Consider the following 16,278-nt stretch of genomic DNA (forward strand, 5'->3'; position numbering starts at 1 on the left):
CTGGACGACACTGGGCCAATTGTGCGCCGCCCCATGGGTCTCCCGGTCGCGGCTGGCTACAACAGAGCCTGGATTCGAACCAGGATCTCTAGTGGCACAGCTAGCACTGCGATGCAGTGCCTTAGACCACTGCGCCACTCGGGAGGACTTTATAGTGCACTATTTTTGACCAGGGTGCCATTTGGGATGCAAATATTATTCTTGGTGGTGTTATTACACATTTCCCTCTTTCTTTTAGTAACTGAAAGCACATTGTTTATAGGTATCATGTGTTTAGTTTTTGTGTGTGTTTTGAGCAGAAGTTTGATGGAACATAATTGACTTTTTATATATTTTAAAAAGCATTTAGGGTTGATCAGAATAAACAAACACATGGCAAGGAATAGATTAATGAAAGTTTATCTGTCATGCTTTGTATAATGGGGATAGATTTAAATTGAACGCTGCAGCCCGTCTGGTGTTCAACCTTCCCAAGTTCTCTCATGTCACCCCGCTCCTCCGCACACTCTCATGTCAAGGCACCTCCTTACCTTCAGGCTCTGATCAGACCCTACACCCAAACGAGGGCACTACGTTCATCCACCTCTGGCCTGCTGGCCCCCCTACCTCTACGGAAGCACAGTTCCCGCTCAGCCCAGTCAAAGCTATTCGCTGTTCTGGCACCCCAATGGTGGAACAAGCTCCCACACGACGCCAGGACAGCGGAGTCACTGACCACCTTCCGGAGACACTTGAAACCCTACCTCTTTAAGGAATACCTGGAATAGTATAAATTAATCCTTTCTTTGCTACACTTTACTATATTACCGGACAGTCATGAAGATGGGACAAGATCACAGCCTGAACAACTAGTACAGTTGATCTTTGTTTCAAAAACGCAGAACGTGTTTTTATAACAGACCTACTTCTCCCCATCTTCACAGCAACTTTGTCAATCTGTCTTGACCATGATGATAACTGACCATCCAATGTTACCCCTAGGAAGTGTGCTAGTGTTAGTCATCATTAGATTCGTTTTATCTCCATGACTAAAAAACAGAGGGTAGTCTAGGTAAGTGATCATGCTGTAAATGACTCATGTTATCCCACATAAATTGAATAAGTATACTTTGCGAAAACAGGAGACGTCATCTAATGCCACGTTCAAATACTAGTCTGAACTTGTCGGAAATTTCCGACTTGTTGATTCGTTGAACGCAGGACGTGTATAACTACAACCAGTATTCAAGTCGAACATTTCCAAATGTCCTAGTTCCGACTGGCACTTGAACGCGGCACAATTATTACTTGGATTTGCGAAATGACGATGTAGTGACGTAAAGACTTGGGCAGGGCTCTGGTCATATGGGGTGTTTTACATGAACTAGTCCTGGATCAGTTTTAGAATTCTTATTCTAGAATGAAGTTTTCTAACAGGACCGGAAACGCTGTTGTAAGATCAGTGTCTGAGCGCGCTCAATGTTGCAAAGGAAATACCCAATGAAAACCAACAAGAAGACTGCTTTTGCCCAATAGCTACATGCTATAGGAGGGTTATGCACTATATCCCGCCTGCTTCAGTGCAAATAACACGATTATGCTGTCAATCTAATCTTAATTACGTATAAATTAGCCAATGACATGTCATAATGGGTGGAGTCACAATTGATTGACATGGTGCTGCTGCAATGAAATCGCTAGGTTGCTCATCACGTTGACGTATATATAAGGTTCCTGCCACATTCTCATCCTTTGTGATAATGTCGGCAGAGTATGAAGATAGGTAAGGAATGAACGGACATTGTTGCCAATGTATTGCGTAATATTGATGAAATTGTCATTTTTAAATAGAAAAATGTTTTTTCGTAACGCATGCTATTTCAAAATGAATGCGATGTTTGAAGCAATGTTGTTGAGCGTATGTTTCAGTGCAATATGCGGCGGTGCCGGTTTCTCCGCATGGACTTGAGTGACGAACTTTCAATAACGATTTTCAAGCCTGGTCTAGGCCTTTCCGGAATACTGCCTGATGCGGCTATTATGTGTTAACGTCTGGTATTGATAAGCCACACTTTTGAAAATACGGCGATATATTGATCTTGGTCAGATCAGCATGGTAGCAAACTACAGGTCAGCTGGATGGCGAGTGCAGGGGGAAATGTCACGCACATGGTCGTCGGAGTTACCTGCGTGACAATGGCGTGCCTTATGATAGCTGGCATGATTTACGACTGGCAACTGTATTTTCTGACGTACTAATCACACCGGACACGGTTAGTGTATTAAAAAATGGCAGATGTGATAACATAGATTAAGCTGCCAAATTAAATCGGAAAAGCGCCAACTAGGCCCAATGTAGAGCCATCTAGCAAACTTATGCTAGTTTGACACGTATATGTAAACCAGCTACTTAGCAATCGTTTTCATGGGGGTTAATTTCAATAGGGAAACAAATGTAGTCAATGTTTTTGAACATCTAAGTAATGGGTTGTTTCTAAACTCATTTTGCATATGCAATCGTTTACGCATGCTGTTAGCCCGTTAGTTAGCCATCAGCAGTTTTCGGGCGGTGAGAAACGACCATCTTGAATTGTCTGAAAAAGAAATGGCGGCTTTGTCGACCACGGGGCTTTTTCCTCGGGAAAATGCCGCCCGTCCCACATTCGACGTGTTCTACAGAACAATCTCCATTGTGCAATTCTGCTGTTAAGCTATAATAGCTAAGCTTATGAAACGGTTAACAAAATTATTCTAAACGTTTTCTTGTAGAAATGACAAATGTCATCACCAGAAACAGTTTCTTACTGGGACCGACCCGCATTTCCAGTGTAGCCTAGCGATATTTCTCAACATCCTTTTAAAGATACAACACGCCAGATTTACATCGTAAAGCGTAGGATTTCGCTTCCAGGAATTTGTTAATGACGATCTACTGCTGTGTGATTTCAGACCTTCCAGAGACAATGGCCCCGAGGGCATGGAGCCAGATGGGATCATTGAGGTGCGTATTGCTTCTGTGTGAAATCTTCTAAATTGGATGTGAACGACTGTAACTAGATATTCAAGAGCTCCAGTTAAAACTTAATGTGTAATAAATGTAATAACTTGCCTAATTGAATGCGAACACTGTAGCTATTCAGATGGTCAAGATACTGTGTAATGATGCCTACCTTGCTAAATGGATGCCAAAAGCTCCAATGTATGAAGTTAGATATTCAGTAGATCCAGTTGCTAAAGGATGACCGACATCTTAAGTTTTAGGGGAACTAATAGGGCGGCGCACAATTGACCCAGCGTTGGCCGGTGTAGGCTGTCATTGTAAATAAGAATTTGTTCTTAACTGACTTGCCTAGTTAAATAAAGGTTAGCGAATGACTGTTTTTAACTACCTTGTTTGGATGCACTGTCAAGTCACACTGGATGAGATTGTCTGCTAATTTACTGAAATGTGGCTGTCTATACTCAACCCTCAACCTACAGAGCAACTGGAATGAGATCGTGGACAGTTTTGATGACATGAACCTGGGCGAGAAGCTGCTCAGAGGAATCTATGCCTATGGTTTTGAGAAACCCTCCGCTATTCAGCAGAGGGCCATCCTCCCTTGTATCAAGGGTGAGTACTCAGCCACACCTTTTTAGATGGTTATGCGTAATGGTCAAATGCTTCATTTTCTAAACTTTATGGGGTCATACAACACATTTGAAGAGGGCATTTGCAGTGTCCGTACAGCAGGGTCACTACAGTGACTGAAATCTACCTTCTCTTAGCTCATCAGCTTGAAAAGACCACTAACGTTCACTTAAGCTGAGGGTACTAAAAATGCTGAAGTCTTAACTTATGCATGTTGACTTCACTCCCCCTGTCAACTGGGCAAGGCGGTGTCCTCTAATGGCACTGAATCTTATATCTGACAGGGGAATAGAGAACAAGTCCATATTCATCCCAGTCAGCTCTGTTCAGTGAGGAATAGGCTGGTTCATGCTATGGGCACAGATGAAACAAACTAGTCAATTTTAGTGCACTAACTTTAGCCTAATTACTAATTTAAACAACTCTGAAAACAAACTAGTGGTTGGAGGATAATTTTGGTTTAGCTTGTGCATTTCGACATAACATTCTAGTAGAAGGCATTGGTTGAAGCCTACCCAAAAGAGTAGCGGTGCTGACTAACATTATAGTAGAAGGCATTGGTTGAAGCCTACCCAAAAGAGTAGAGGTTCTGACTAACATTCTAGTAGACCTATCCATTAAGTCAGCGTATGTATAAATGGCTAATTATATGAGCTGACATTGGCATTCTTGCCTGTCCCCAGGTTACGATGTGATTGCACAGGCTCAGTCTGGTACTGGGAAGACTGCCACCTTTGCCATCTCCATCCTGCAGCAGATTGACATGGAGCTGAAGGGCACACAGGCCCTGGTCCTGGCTCCCACCAGAGAGTTGGCTCAGCAGGTGTGTTGACAAGGGAGGAGGAAGGGGATGAGTTGGACAATAAAAGGAAGTAAAAACAAATGGGTAATGTTCACATCTCTAGCATGAAACAGTTGCATTTCTTGTCCTGTGGTCCTACATGCAAGAATTGCGTTGGCGTCAACTTGATTAGGTTTAGTTTATGGCTTATCAGTGACTGCTTTTAAGACATGCCACAAAGGGACTGCTGTAAAACATGCGCCCCCCCCCCCCCCCCCTGTCAACTGGGCAAGGCGGTGTCCTCTAATGGCACTGAATCTTATATCTGACAGGGGAATAGAGAATGAGTCCATATTCATCCCAGTCAGCTCTGTTCAGTGAGGAATAGGCTGGTTCATGCTATGGGCACAGATGTTGGAAAATACCAGATATACATGTACAGTTGAGAGGTTTTGATGTGGAAATAGGTGGTAGTCCTACACAAACTAAAGGGATGTCTTGAGTAAAAAACAAACCCTCAATAGTCTGAAACTACTAAACATTCTCTTTCTCCCCATATTGTTTAATCTCAACTTTACTATCAAATAAAATCTCCTCTCCTCCCTAGATCCAGAAGGTGATCCTGGCCCTGGGTGACTACATGGGAGCCTCCTGCCATGCCTGTATCGGAGGGACCAACGTCCGTAACGAGGTCACCAAGCTGCAGGCTGAGGCCCCCCACATAGTGGTGGGGACCCCTGGTCGCGTGTTCGACATGTTGAACCGCAAATACCTGGGTAAGTAGTGGTTGCCCAATTTGTTTAATTGACAATCAATGGTTGAGTTTCGACTTTGAGTGAGGCGGCTAAATATTTTCATGCATTTTATCCAAATTCACCACATAGTAGTTGACCAATAGTGTAGTTCATCAATGGTTTAAGTTGCACATTTTCGTTCTTAGTAGGACCCTGGTTTGCAGTTGGTGATGATACGTTTGAGTGACAGGGTAGGGTTCTAGAGCTGTATAGTGACAGGGTAGGGTTCTAGAGCTGTATAGTGACAGGGTAGGGTTCTAGAGCTGTATAGTGACGGTAGGGTTCTAGAGCTGTATAATGATGAAATCCATGCGTGTCAACTGATTCTGGAACCCCCTGAGTGTTCTAGTTCCACCAGTCAGCGTTCTGTTGGCTGGTGTGTTCTGAACCTCAGGACTCTGGAACTCATGATCAGATTCCACACTGGCTGAATACAGTATTTTTCAATGACTCAGAACTTGGTTTGCACAAATAGTAAAGGCTTTGAATCAAAGATGGGTCATTGGGCATTTTCCCTCATTTCATCCCTCTAAAATGAATGTAGTGGTGATATTACCAGTAAAGGCAGAATTAATTGACTACTTATAGATGCTTCTCTAATGTTATTCTATCACACTACCTTGCCTCCATGCAGCCTCCAAGAACATCAAGATGTTTGTGCTTGATGAGGCAGATGAGATGTTGAGCCGAGGGTTCAAGGACCAGATCTACGAGATCTTCCAGAAACTCCCCACCAGCACACAGGTATGTCAATCTGACCAGGACTAACCCCAACCCACCAGCACTGGTATGTCAATCTGACTAGGACTAACCCCAACCCACCAGCACTGGTATGTCAATCTGACTAGGACTAACCCCAACCCACCAGCACTGGTATGTCAATCTGACTAGGACTAACCCCAACCCACCAGCACTGGTATGTCAATCTGACTAGGACTAACCCCAACCCACCAGCACTGGTATGTCAATCTGACTAGGACTAACCCCAACCTACCAGCACTGGTATGTCAATCTGACTAGGACTAACCCCAACCCACCAGCACTGGTATGTCAATCTGACTAGGACTAACCCCAACCCACCAGCACTGGTATGTCAATCTGACTAGGACTAACCCCAACCCACCAGCACTGGTATGTCAATCTGACTAGGACTAACCCCAACCCACCAGCACTGGTATGTCAATCTGATTAGGACTAACCCCAACCCACCAGCACTGGTATGTCAATCTGACCAGGACTAACCCCAACCCACCAGCACTGGTATGTCAATCTGATTAGGACTAACCCCAACCCACCAGCACTGGTATGTCAATCTGATTAGGACTAACCCCAACCCACCAGCACTGGTATGTCAATCTGACTAGGACTAACCCCAACCCACCAGCACTGGTATGTCAATCTGACTAGGACTAACCCCAACCTACCAGCACTGGTATGTCAATCTGACCAGGACTAACCCCAACCCACCAGCACTGGTATGCCCATCTGCACTAACTTTAGCTGGAATCTGATTTGAACTAACTTTATTTGAAAGGTGTGTATTTGGTCTTCAATTTAGCTAGAAATATTTACTGTGGCCATTGCTCAAGGGCAATATCCTAAGGATATTTGACTTTTGTTCGTAGTTTTAAATGACTTATTATACTTTTCAGCAAACTGATCTGTAGTACAGGCTCAACTGCATTGCTCTGTACTCTGCATTTAGTCATATGAACTTGATGCAGTGAAACTGTTTCCTCCACTCCCTATCATATGTGGCCAAAACTCCTCCCAGCTTGTGCTGTCAGGAATTACGTTTTTTTGTGTAACCTAGAATCCGCTCTCCACAGTGACAGGGCTCAGTCCCAACTCATGGGTTATTAGCCGTTTACAACCTACTCACCGGTTGCACAATTCTTGTGGGTGTGGTTGGCATTGAGTCTTCCCTGAGGTTGAACTGTTGTAGACGTTTCAGGGTAATGTTCATTCATGTCCTTTTCCTCATGTGGGTGAAAGTCCATCCTCTGCCCTCGCTCCTCCGTGACCTGAACTAAGTGGTCGTAGTGTCCATTCGTTAGTCGGCGAATGGACACTACGACCACTAGTACTCCTGAGTGGCGCAGTGCTAACTGTGCCACTAGAGATCCTGGTTCGAATACAGGCTCTGTCGCAGCCGGCCGCGACCGGGAGACTAATGGGCGGCGCACAATTGGCCCAGCGTCGTCTAGGGTAGGGGAGGGAATGGCCGGCAGGGATGTAGCTCAGTTGATAGAGCATGGTGTTTGCAACGCCAGGGTTGTGGGTTCGATTCCCACGGGGGGCCAGTATAAAAAAAAAATGTAATCACTAACTGTAAGTCGCTCTGGATAAGAGCGTCTGCTAAATGACTAAAATGTAAAATGTAAATGTAAAGAGTTATCCCCTCCTAGATGGGTATGACTGTCCTTGAAAGGTGGCTAACTATCAGTGCTTCGGAAGCATTTTGATCTGCCACACTCTCTGAATCATTTGCTTTGTCTAGAGGAAACCATGCACCTGTCTAAAGCTAAGTAGTTTTAATCTAAAATGTCCTGCGTCTCTAACTTAATTTGTTTTGATCACTTTTGGGATCCACCCTCTTGACTAAGGTGCTTAGTGAATTGACTCTGCCACTAGCACGTCACTTTCCCCCCTCGATTACCTTTGCCCTTTATCAAAGGGAGGCGAGGAGACTCGGCGTTAAGCAAATCCAATTGACAAAATGCTGTTGACTTCAACATACCTAACCCTTTAGCTTTCCTGTTCTCTCAAGTAGTTAAACATGGCTAAGTAGTACGCTAGTATGGACTTTGACTGTAATCTGAATCATGACTAACAGCCTTTAACCTCTGACCCCCTCTAGGTGGTGCTGCTGTCTGCCACCATGCCCCAGGACGTGCTCGAGGTCACCAAGAAGTTCATGCGTGAGCCGATCCGCATCCTGGTCAAGAAGGAGGAGCTCACCCTGGAGGGTATCCGCCAGTTCTACATCAACGTGGAGAAAGAGGTGCGAGTTGCCCTTAGACACAGATCTAAGATCAGTTTGGGCGGTCTGAGTAAGTTTCCTTTAGGCACATATCTAGATTGGGTTAGGTGCGTTTTGACAGATGAGGGTGCATTTGGTCCAATATTTGTTAATCTCGCCAGAACCGGTTTTATCCAGTTTTCTGACGAGTGAGTTAAGAGGCCGCTCTGCCTCGTCTAGGTTTGTCAGCGACCTCAAATTCTGAGGTGTTACATTTCAGTAATGTAGCAGAATCTTATCCAGAGCAACTTCAACCAAAGACTACCATATATTACATACATTGGATTAAACCTTCAATGGCTGTAGTAAGCCAATCTGGGTGTGGCTGTTTTATGATGAAACTCATGCGTGTCAACTGATCCCAGAAACCCTTGGGGCTCCCGGTGGCCGGTTGGCGTTCTGTCAGCCGGTTGTTAGTAGCCTCAAGGCTCTGGGGGCATGATCTGACGGTACAGCTGAAAACGGCACACCCTACTAGATTAACACCTCCGTGTTTATTAGCATCCTACCGAAGACGTTCCTCTTGTGAGATTTTGGCTCGTTGATAAGTTGGACTCGGGTAGAGAAGCCAGAGTGAAAATATTGTGACATTTGATGAGGATTTTATTTAGATAAACATTTAATCACAACATGCTGAACACGGACCCAGGGTTAAACATGGGTACATTGCTGTTGCTAGGCAAGAACTTAATTATTCTCACTGGGTGTGTGAAATGGGGATCTGACCTCGGGTCGAATTCCTCGCTTTTACCTAATCCATGGCAGTCCTACCTTATCAGAGACTGAAACCAGACTGTTGCCTTTTGCCTCTCTCCTCAGACAAAGTCCTGAGAGCGGAGCCAGAGTTGAACAGAGTTCAGACTAAACATGAGTAATTACAGCATGACGGGAGGGAAGAGAGGAGTTTGGTTTGGGTATGTTTGAGAGATTGAGTGTGGACCTGTCATGTCCAGCAATCAATCTCAGGTCGAGCCAGGGTTGAACAGAGTTCAAACTGAACATGATTAATTTTTGCATGACAAGGGCTTGATTGATTGCACCATTGTTTCCAAACTGAATAGAAGTCAGATTTTGCCACTATCATAGACTAAGGAAGTGGGTGGTGGGGGAAACTGAAGACCGTGGTGGGGGAACCCAAGAGGGAGGGTTTTTAAGCTAAAACGTATGTAAATATGACTAAATAAACAGAGATGAGAGGTAGGAGGATGCTTTGCAAACCACCTCGGCTCTATTGCGTATGTAATGGAGCATCATAATGCTACAAATACTTTGGTTCTTTGATATAAGGACGAACTTGCCACATCACATTCTGTACCTCCTATTTGGCCGATTTTATATATTTAGTGTAGTGGCTAAACTAGATGACACTAAAGCTACTTATCGGATCGACAACAAAATGGAGGTAGAAGGATACCCTTGATTTTCACTAAACTCACATCCTTGACTGCCTTGTCATGTTCTCAATGTCTCCCCTCTACCAGGAGTGGAAGCTGGACACCCTGTGTGATCTCTACGAGACCCTGACAATCACCCAGGCTGTGATCTTCATCAACACCAGGAGGAAGGTGGACTGGCTCACTGAGAAGATGCATGCTAGGGATTTTACTGTGTCTGCTCTGGTAAGACTAGACCCCTTTTTGACTAACCCATAGGGTTGGAATGAGGGCCCCACCATGCATCGGCGCTGTAATGGCTTGTGTGCCCTCGCTTCAACCCTATGGACTGACCTGTCTACCCTAGCTGGGGTCATGACCTCTGGTAAGAGGAAGGAACCCCTTTTTGAACTTGAAAGAGCCTCAGCCGTAGCTTGAATGTAACTCAGACCTTAAACTACGGACTAAATGCTGGAACCGTGTAATTTTAGATTGCCGTGAAGGCGCTGCATGGTCAATCCGACATCTGCGTTGGCGTGTTACGGTGATACAGCCTCGGTGAAGTGATCTGTACTACTTGTGCTTCACAGAGCTGTTAAGGGAGTTTGTTTTATACGATGCGGAGCTGAATGGAGCCCTCTGCATTGTTACAATATTTGGGAGGCGCAATGCGGTACGGTGCTCAATTTTGGCCTCTGCGTGCCTCCGGAAGCGCCACAATTGCGTCACACCCTCCTTACGGCATTGCCGACCCACATTTTCAGATCAAGCCTAAATTGGCTCTTGGAGTTGTGGCTTTAGGCAATCAAAGTAATGTCCTTCACTGTAGTCTGTTTTCATTAATGTAACTGTCACTGAGGTTGTCCCATTAGAATTAGTATGTGCATCTTTAAGTCAATGGGGTCAGAACTCTATTTTTCTTGTTTGACTTAACGCCCCCTGTCAACTGGGCAAGGCGGTGTCCTCTAATGGCACTGAATCTTATATCTGACAGGGGAATAGAGAATGAGTCCATATTCATCCCAGTCAGCTCTGTTCAGTGAGGAATAGGCTGGTTCATGCTATGGGCACAGATTTACATTTAAGTCATTTAGCAGATGCATAAACCTATTCAGTATTTGCTCATTGTGTGTAGTATTTTGATAACCTTAAGTCTAACCCCTCTAGTCAAAAGTATATTGTGGCATTACCACACAAATATATTCTGCAATATCCAAACTGGACCTTGAGTCTAAAGAAATCTCTTAGCCATGTCTTGTGCATTCATATGACCTGTAGCTCATGTCTGTTCTCTTCCAGCACGGAGACATGGACCAGAAGGAGAGGGACCTGATCATGAGAGAGTTCCGTTCAGGCTCCAGTAGGGTTCTCATCACCACTGACCTGCTGGTATGTCACTTCCTGTTAATGGCGTCACACTCAAATGGTTTCCACCACTCCTGCTATGGTGTCACATTGAAATGGTTGCCCCCATCCTCTCCCTGTTAATTCGGGCCCAGAGAACTCTCCTCTCAGCTTGTGTGCTTTGTCAGGAATGATTGTCTTTGGGAGAGAAGCTAGGCTGCTCTCCACAGTGACTGGGCTCACAGTCCCAACTCACGACTTATTAGCAGTTTACAACATTCACCTTTCTCTGATGTAATGTCTTTCCTTGTTGACTGACTATGCAAAACGTTTGCGGCCTCTTGCACTTATGTTTGGCACCAGTCGAAGTATAGCGCTAATGATTGATTATTCCCTCGGTCTCTGTCCCTCCAGGCCAGAGGTATTGATGTCCAGCAGGTGTCCCTGGTCATCAACTATGACCTGCCCACCAACCGGGAGAACTACATCCACAGGTAACTACAACTCCAATTCCCAGAATGCAGCATTATAATTGGAAAACGTTATGATCCATGCAGAGCAATATATTGACACCAGGGTCATGCATGTTTGACGGGATCCTACATAGATCTGTGTTCATAGGTTGCACCTCTGTTCCTTCATGCCATTATGAACGTTCTCAAGCCTCCCTCTACCTGCGGCGCGATAGTGGGGCCCTAAAGTTGTGAAAAGCGAGAATGACAGCGCTAACTACTGTTTAGTCTGAATTACACTAGTGCCTGGAAATACAATGACATTGCTAAAGTAGTCAAATATTTAGAATGAAAGAACTTTGCCAGCATTATGTCATCAAATTTACTTTAGACAGATGGCAATGTTGTCATAGCTAGCAAATTTTCTCAAATGGTTAGCGTTGTCTAGCTTAAATCTGGTGTCATCCACTCAAATATTATACTGCGTCTAAAGTCAATCTGGGGACATCAAAACTATGAAGGTTGTCCTAATTATTTGTGTGCTTTTTCAATGTCATTGTATTTCTAAGCCACTAATGCACTCATTGTTTCCTTTTTTAAAAATTGTTTATGCTCAGTCGTATCTGCAACCCATGAATAGTGACAGGGTAGGGTTCTAGAGCTGTATAGTGACAGGGTAGGGTTCTAGAGCTGTATAGTGACAGGGTAGGGTTCTAGAGCTGTATAGTGACAGGGTAGGGTTCTGGAGCTGTATAGTGACAGGGTAGTGTTCTAGAGCTGTATAGTGACAGGGTAGGGTTCTAGAGCTGTATAGTGACAGGGTAGGGTTCTAGAGCTGTATAGTGACAGGGTAGGGTTCTAGAGCTGTATAGTGATGAAATCCATGCGTGTCAACTGATTCTGGAACCCCCTGAGTGTTCTAGTTCCACCAGTCAGCGTTCTGTTGGCTGGTGTGTTCTGAACCTCAGGACTCTGGAACTCATGATCAGATTCCACACTGGCTGAATACAGCGTAGTTGATTTGAAGTTGGGATTCCTTTCAATGTTCGGTCTTGAGATTAATTTAGTGGAGTACAATGGGTAGAGTACTGAATGGGGGGAAAACAAGTGGGTAAATGTAACTCTGTTCCAGATAATGGGTTGAATGTAGATGGCTCTTTTCCAGCAGCACAAAGCATCTCCTACATGCAGCAGTTGCATTTCAACTACATGTCAACTAAAAGATCGCACTAAATATCCAACCTAAACCCTCTGCTTCCTCCTGTCAGGATTGGTCGAGGGGGTCGTTTTGGCCGCAAGGGCGTTGCAATCAACATGGTGACAGAGGAGGACAAGCGCACGCTGAGGGACATCGAGACGTTCTACAACACCACTGTTGAAGAGATGCCCATGAATGTGGCTGACCTCATCTAGATTCTGACGATTCCCTTCTGCCCCGTCCCAAACCTTGTTTCCCCTCTCAACCCCCTCGGCTTCAACAAAACCCCAAACCCAACATCCCTCTATCCCTTAAAACAAGGATCACTCAGATCCTAGAGCCTGCCCCCTCTTGACCTGAAATCCAATCCCATCCTATTTCACCCATGATTCCCATCCTTGGGATTTGAATACCGACTGATGTTCTGCTAACTCAGTACAAATGATTTCTCTTACACTGGGGGTTCTGTCTTGTCCTCATAGCCCGTTACTTTAGTATGGTCAGATAAGTCTAGTATAGCGGAAGTCCTACTCCACCCCACACCACTTCCCCTTGTATTTCCCAAGTCAAAAATGCATTGTCTTGATGGGGTTGTTCCTTGTTTTTTAAACCCCTAACTCCCTGAGATGGTTCTAAATGATGGGGTGCCCACACTAAAGACTGACGTTTAGAACTGATACTGGTTGATTTGTTTTAAGACTCCCAATAGTTTGATAGATAGCACACCCGTGCATCTTTGCCATAATGGCCTTTGTGCATTTTACATTTGTTATTTAGCAGATGCTCTTATCCAGAGCGACTTATAGGAGCAATTAGTGTTAAGTGCCTTGCTCAAGGGCACGTCGGCAGATTTTTCACATAGTTGGCTCTGGGATTCGGTCTAGTAATCGAAAGGTCGCTGGTTCAAAGCTCTTAACCACTAGGCTACCTGCCGTCTGCGCCCTCTATTTAACTTAATCGACTACCCTGACCACCTTAGTTGTGGTTATATCAACTCTTTCCCCCCCAATTGATGCAACTTAGTGGCATTTGTGTATAATGTTGGGAAGTGACTAGCTTTCAGGCTGACTCTGGCTGCGTCCGACTATGCACCCTATTCCCTACATAGTGCACTATGAAGTCCATAGGGTGCCATTTCGGACGCACCCTCACTGTTGTGACGTGCTTCATTGATCTTCAGTCAGTGGGTGTTTTAATAGTTCTTCAGTAAGTATGCAACCCATAAAATTATTACTATGGATCTTTTTTTTTGGGGGGGGGGGGGGGGCTGGGAGAAGTTATTACATACCAGAATGGTACTTCTGAAAAGACTACAATGTATCCAACAAACTGAAATTGGTATCCAACTCTCTTACATTTTAGTCATTTAGCAGACGCTCTTATCCAGAGCGACATACAGTTAGTGCATACATTTTCATACTGGCCCCCCGTGGGAATCGAACCCACAACCCTGGCGTTGCAAGCGCCATGCTCAACCAACTGAGCTACAGGGGACTCTTGTCTTGGGAGGGTTAAGAAAGGAGCGTTGTCTTCAACCAATAAATAAAAATGTATAGAAGGAAAAGTGATCATGAATGAGTATGAAATGTTTCCTTGATCCTGATCTCTGTGTGATTCTCTTGTTTATATTTTCTTTATGCTTTTCTTGTATAGTCCAAAGTTGAGGTAGCATTATTTTAGTTTGAGACCTGTCGGTTATTGGTGGGGGGCAGGGCGACTGACGGCTCAAGGCAGAAAAGTAAGTTTGACATTCCAACATCTTTTCCCAAAAAGTTCCCAGGTTGTCCAGCAATCCCGGTTGGAAGGTTTCTGCAACCCTACAGATCCAGCCATGCCTTGTTTCGAACTGTCACAAACCCGTTTCACAGGCTAATTTCTTTAGTTTATGATTTCTGTCCAGAAATATTGGATTTGAAAGGGTGTGTCACTTTTGTAACCTACCTCACCAAACTGTTGGCGAGGTCTTTATGGGAAGGACCAACCTACAAATGATGTAGTCTTTTAATTTTATTTTTTATATATATATATATACAATTGTTTGTCACTGGGTGGAGTTAAAAGGAATGTGCAGTTATTGCTTGGTCAGTGCTATTTTTTAAATGAATTTATTATTAAAAGAAATGTGATATTGTTAACATTTGAGACAGAGGCAGTGTATCAACTTTTCTACATTGGGTTCTGTATAGTATTTATTTTAATGGTCTTAAATAAAATAAAGGTATTTCTCCTTTTTAACAAGTTAACCATGGTTGAAGTTGCGTTCGTGTCCATTTTCATACATTAGGTTGTCCAAAAACATACACAAAAGCCTAGTATTTGATTCATGAGTGTACATCACATTATTTTCCTAGTGTTTGTGGTTGGTTGCAATGTTCATGCATATCTACTTTCACCCTAAATATGTACGCAAAATACTTAGACATTGGATCTGTCTAATGATGGTGTACGTGAGCATGGGCAGCTCCCTTGAGGCCGTCTGTCCTGAAGTGGAGTTCTGAGTTGGTAAACAAACTGAAAGTGTGCACACTTCCAGTGTTTGAACAGGTATGAAGCAGAGGTTGGCGATTTACTGCCACCTGCAGTTATGGAATGTTTTCTCATGAGTATAATTCATTGGCTGATCATGATGACCTTGATGTAGTTGTGATCCCTCCTTAACCCATCTACCCACCCAGTTGACTACTTAAAAATTGTGGAATTCCACAATGATGCTGCCTATGCTAAAACAGGCATTTGGGCACAAGTCCTATGACGTAAGCCTAGTATTTGACTTAAATCTTTATTGCTAGTATTGAGAAAGGTGGTTACAAACACTGTTTGAAATCAAGTTAACCATGGTTCAAGTTGCATTCATATCTACTTCAAAACATTTTTGTCACGCGTCATAGACAACCGGTGTAGACAGTGAGAAGCTAACAGGTCCTTTTCCAACAATGCAGAGTTATAGATAAGATTTTTTAAATCTATTGACTTTCACACATTTGGACAAAGTAGTCAAAAAATTAAAAACATACCATTAAGACGATCTTGATAAATCATAATTGGTGGTGATGGTGGGTAACAAAAACTTGTACTGTTTAAAATTGCCACTAGGGGGCGACAATTATAAACCCAGTCAGGTTGCCCAACTTTGAAACTACTCTACTGGAATGAGGTGAGTAGATGGAGTACAGCTGTGGACTTCCGTGACTTTTCCTAGCAGGTTAGGAGAGCATTTTAACTAACCCTTTCCCTAACCTTATTAACCTAATTCTCCTAACCTACCACGTTCATTCTCCTAACCTGCTATGAAAAAGTAACTTCCGGTTGTAGCTGTGTACCACCTGGAATGATTTTACTGGTGTCTTGTGAATAGGCCACTGCCATTACTCACTGGTGCTACTACTAGAGCTGTGTTTAGACAGGCAGCCCAATTCTGATATTTTTTCCCACTAATTGGTCTTTTGATCAATCACATCAGATATTTTTCAGATCTGATTTGTCAAAAGACCAATTGGTGGAAAACATATCAGAATTGGGCTGCCTGTCTAAACGCAGCCTACATGACACCTTCAATGAAGTACAGTAGATCTGTTTCAAGTTGTTCTAGTTCAGCGGTGTTCAAATCTTACCTTACGAGGTCCGGACAACTGCTGGTTTTCTGTTCTACCTGATAATGAAGTGCCCCAGCTCTAAAGCGGTCCCTGGTTAGAGGGGTAGAATGA

General features: G+C 44.0%; 1 pseudogene across 1 annotated transcript; it reads left to right on the top strand.

The window, feature by feature from the left end:
* The first annotated feature begins 1,667 nt into the window (after positions 1–1,667).
* LOC311113075 (eukaryotic initiation factor 4A-I-like) lies at positions 1,668–14,817 on the top strand (annotated as a pseudogene). Its single transcript, XR_014615930.1, has 11 exons — positions 1,668–1,762; positions 2,929–2,980; positions 3,460–3,592; positions 4,294–4,433; positions 4,999–5,167; positions 5,820–5,929; positions 8,046–8,189; positions 9,689–9,826; positions 10,880–10,969; positions 11,339–11,418; positions 12,645–14,817. The product of XR_014615930.1 is annotated as a eukaryotic initiation factor 4A-I-like (transcript).
* Positions 14,818–16,278: the final 1,461 nt, after the last annotated feature.

The sequence above is a fragment of the Coregonus lavaretus genome (genome assembly GCF_964263955.1).
Source record: "Coregonus lavaretus genome assembly, chromosome: 39".
NCBI lineage: Eukaryota > Metazoa > Chordata > Actinopteri > Salmoniformes > Salmonidae > Coregonus > Coregonus lavaretus.